Here is a 5,225-nt window from a genome sequence, read left to right on the forward strand (position 1 = left end):
TAAACGGGACTTTTTGGCCGTGAAAAAGAAGTATACTATACAATACTTTATGTCTATGCATTGATTTATTTTTAATTGAGAAAATTTGGAAGACAAGTTAAGTGAATGACAATTGGTAGACTACTAGACCATTGGCAAAAAGACAGATTTGTGTGAATGTGACGTTTATGTAAATTACCATCTTTTAACAATACAATCAGCTCCAATTATCACCAATCAATAAGTCGTTTGGAAAGGACGGTTGGATATCATGATTTGAGAAAGTGGTTGAACATGGTGATTAGAACCTGTTTTTGGTGGTTACAACCACTCATCCTAGCCACTATCAAAAACCAACTTTGACTTTATAAAGACTAGGATGTTGGCCCGTGCGTTACCGCACGGAAAAGTGAAAACTTGAAATGATTAACATTGTTAATTTCATATTTCGAGTAAAAAAATTTTGGTAATTTTTTAACTGTATAATATAAAAGTCATAAATAATGACTAAGATGAATTAACTAAATTAGTTAAATAAAATATTTGTTATATATATAAAAATGAAAAACCGATTCAGTGACAATAAGAGAATAATGTTAAAGATATATAAATCTAGGTTTACTGAATTATACTCAGATAATCAATTTTAAAAGATATTCACATAGAATAAAAATTAAATCATTATTCTATCAAAATTTATAAAAATAATAAAGGTATAAAACAAAAAGGTGCGATTTTTGAAACATAAAGGTGTGAAAAAAATGTGAAATAATTAATAGGTGCGATTTTTGAAAGATGGGGTTACAACGAAGAGATGCAAAAATATGAAAATAAAGACATGTGAAACAAAAAGGTGTGAAACAAAAAGATACAAAAACTAACAAGTGCAAACATTGAAATCAAGGGGTACAACGAAGAAACATAATTGTTGGATCAAAATACTGAAACTTTATATAAATAAAGAGGTGTAAAACAAAAAAATATGAAAACTAACGGGTGCCTACATGAAAAGTTGGGGATGCGACGAAGAAACACAATTGTTGGATCGAGTTTTTGAAACTTTTGAGATCATTAACAAAGGTTGAGATCATTAATAATACTTAAATAACAAAAACTCTTTTCAAAATCCATAAAAATCTGTATATATATAAAAACAAAAAGATGTGAAAACAAAGAGGTGTGAAACAAAAGTGTGAAACAAAAAGGGTTGAAAAATAACAAGTGCAACCATTGAAAGCTAGGGGTACAACAAAGAAACACAATTGTTGGATCAAAACATTGCAACTTTATATAAACAAAGAAGTGTAAATCAAAAAGGTGTGAAAACTAACAGGTGCTAACATAGAAAGCTGAAGGTGCAACGAAGAAACACAATTGTTGGACCGAAACTTTGCAACTTTTGAGATCATTAACAACATGTGAGATCATTAATCATACTCAAAGAACAAAAACTATTTTCAAAGTCCACAAAAATATGTATATATATAAAAACAAAGAGTGTGAAAACAGAGATGTGTGAAACAAAAAGGTGCAAAAACTAACAAGTGCAACCATTGAAAGCTAGGGGTAAAACGAAGAAACACAATTGTTGGATCAAAACATTGCAACTTTATATAAACAAAGAGGTGTAAAACAAAAGGGTGTGAAAACTAACGGGTACCAACATGGAAAGCTGGGGGTGCAACGAAGAAACACAATTATTGGACCAAAACTTTGCAACTTTGAGATCATTAACAAAGGGTGAGATCATTAATAATACTCAAAGAACAAAAACTCTTTTCAAAATCCGTAAAAATCTGTATATATATAAAAACAAAGAGTGTGAAAACAAAGAGGTGTGAAACAAAAAGGTGTGAAACAAAAAGGTGTGAAAACTAACAAGTGCAACCATTGAAAGCTAGAGGTACGACGAAGAAACACAATTGTTGGATCAAAACATTGCAACTTTATATAAACAAAGAGGTGTAAAACAAAAGGGTGTGAAAACTAACGGGTGCCAACATGGAAAGCTGGGGGTGCAACGATGAAACACAATTGTTGGACCAAAACATTGCAACTTTTGAGATCATTAACAAAGGGTTTAATAGGTGCGATTTTTAAAAGATGGGGGTACGACGAAGAAACATGATTATTGGAAAAAAACTTGCAACTGTTGGGATCATAAATAATTTTAAACCGTTTGATGAGATAATAGAAACAATCTCATCCGTTAGATTAAAGTTGACCCCCAAAAGTGGGTTTGCTATTATATAGAGAAATCAAAGAGTGTGAAAACAAAAAGGTGTGAAACAAAAAAGTGCGAAAACTAACAAGTACAACCATTGAAAGCTAGGGGTACAACGAAGAAACACAATTGTTGGATCAAAACATTGCAACTTTATATAAACAAAGAGGTGTAAAACAAAAGGGTGTGAAAACTAATGGGTGGCAACTTGGAAAGTTGGGGGTGCAGCGAAGAAACACAATTTTTGGACCAAAACTTTGCAACTTTGAGATCATTAACAAAGGGTGAGATCATTAGTAATACTCAAAGAAGAAAAACTCTTTTCAAAGTCCATAAAATTCTGTATATATATAAAAACAAAGAGTGTGAAAACAAAGAGGTGTGAAACAAAAAGGTGCGAAAACTAACAAGTGCAACCATTAAAAGCTAGGGGTACAACGAAGAAACACAATTGTTATATCAAAACATTGCAACTTTATATAAACAAAGAGGTGTAAAACAAAAAGGTGTGAAAATTAACGGATGCCAACATGGAAAGCTGGGGGTGCAACGAAGAAACGCAATTGTTAGACCGAAACATTACAACTTTTGAGATCATTAACAAATGGTTTAATACGTGCGATTTTTAAAAGATGGGGGTACGACGAAGAAACAAGATTATTGGAAAAAAAATTAAGAGAGAGAGAGAGACAAAGCGGAGAGCTCTTATGGAGAACTTTAGCTCTGTAGTGGTGAGTAGTTTATTTCCGTATATCAACCATATATTAGGAATTGAATTCCCACTTATGTCTATGAATCGGTACCATCATGTTCTTCAATAAACGACAGCGAAAACGAAGTCGATGTGGTGAAACAAGTGATAATAATATCTCACCTTTTGATGTTCTCTTCTTTGAGTTAAACACTAATTTTATATATTTCTTGTTTTTTCTTTTTTTTTTTGGCAGATTCCAGATCACTCTAAAAGTGACTGTTATACATTACGTTTTTTAAAAGTTGTATATACAAATTAGAAAGTCATCAAAGACTAAATAAGTTACCTTTAGTAGATCTTTTCTTTCTAACTTCACTTGTCATTTGGTCTTGTTTACGCTTTCTAGAATTTGATTTTGTGTTGTCATAAGTATGTCTAGCTTTTTCTTCGGCACTCTCTATTTCCATGTTCATTTGTAATATTTCTATATATTATCAAAATGTTTGAAACCCAGAAAGTATACGAAATTATAATTCAACTAAATTTTTTAAAAACTGTATTTACAAAAAATATAAACTAACCTGGACCATGAACATCTAATTGACATCCTACAAAAAAAAAAATTAACATTTATACCATGTTTGTTAGAAAAAATAAATAGGTTTTTCCAGAAAGTCAAAAAACTTGCACATTGAGAATCAAAAACATTAGCCATGCAAAAAATATGGCACACGTACTTAATAACATTAGCGATGCAAAAACATGAAAACCGGAAAGGCTAAAAATTTTGAAGAGACTAAAGTTAACAAAACTAAGATTAATGTATGAACTTAATAGTGTCGACTAACAGTAATAATAATCTAACAGAGAAACACTACAGGTCATTCGCAGAAAAAATGAAATTACCTTGAATTAGAGATTGATGCTTGAAAGTTAAAAAACACTTCAATAATACAATTCTTTAATGCTCAGAAAATAATTTTTCAAAACTTGTTTATGTAGTCAAGAAAAGTTTATATATAATAAACAAAGAGGTGTAAGACATAGAGGTGTGAAATGTAAAGCTGTAAAAATTAATAGATGTGAAACAGAGAGGTACAACAAAGAGGTGTAACACATAGAGGTGTAAAATTAAAAGGTGTAAAAATTAATGGATGTGATTTTTGAAACCAGGAAGTACAACAAAGAGATGCAAAGACTAAGAGGTGTGATTTAAAATGTGTAAAAATGAATGGATGTGATTTTTGAAACCAGGAGGTACAACAAAGAGATGCAAAGACTAAGAGGTGTGATTTAAAAGGTGTAAAAATGTATGGATGTGATTTTTGAAACCAGGAGGTACAACAAAGAGATGCAAAGACTAAGAGGTGTGATTTTTGAAAGATGGGGGTGCGACGAAAAGACACGATTAATAATTTTAAACCGTTGGATTAAAACTGGAATCAATCTCATCCGTTGGATTAAAAGTTGACACAAAAAAGTGGGTTTGCTATTATATATAGATGTTGTACAGTTTTTTTTCTTTGAACAAAAAGCTGCATAGTTTTATTTATTTATTTATTGTTCAAACCCTAATCTTGATTTAATATATGTTACTATTCTTCTCAATGTTTTTTTCTTATGAAAAGGTTAGTAAGCCAAAAATAAAAAAAAATTTAGTAAATCAAGATTATGATTTGAATAGTAACATACATGGAGATTATGATTTGAATAGTAACATACATGGAGATTATGATTTTGTTAATATCATATAATGAAGATTTTAAAAATAAATATTTGCTAATTTTGTTAATATCTCATTTGATCATTTTGTTAATATCATTTAAATATATTAATGCTTTATATTATGAATTAGATAATGATTTATTATTTCATTTTTTAACTAAATTAATTTCAAATTTTTATAACTTATACTATTCAACGGCTGAAATGTTACCAATCAAGCTAAATACTCAACCGCTTCCTTTTACTGTGTCATCTTTTTCATCCGCTAACTTTAACCGTTTTCTTTTTGACCACCTTCTTTACAACCACTATAAAGATTTCAACCGTCTCTTTTAAACGTGGTTACCAATCGGAGCCTTTTAAGTTCCCTAATTTCTTCAAAGAAAAAACTTTGGTAATCCAAACACAAAACTGAAAATACTATTGTTACGTTAATTATCGTATTAAGAAAATAAAATGGATTAAAGTTCAATTGTAGCCTAAAATGGTTTAGTACTAGTGCCAATGTCGTATCACACAACATGAGTTCAAGTATGAGTTGTGTACTTCTAGTGATAATAACATTTGCAACATTTAGGAAACTGAACCAAAAAAAAAAAAAAA

Source organism: Camelina sativa, chromosome 12 (assembly GCF_000633955.1).
Source record: "Camelina sativa cultivar DH55 chromosome 12, Cs, whole genome shotgun sequence".
NCBI classification, from domain to species: domain Eukaryota; kingdom Viridiplantae; phylum Streptophyta; class Magnoliopsida; order Brassicales; family Brassicaceae; genus Camelina; species Camelina sativa.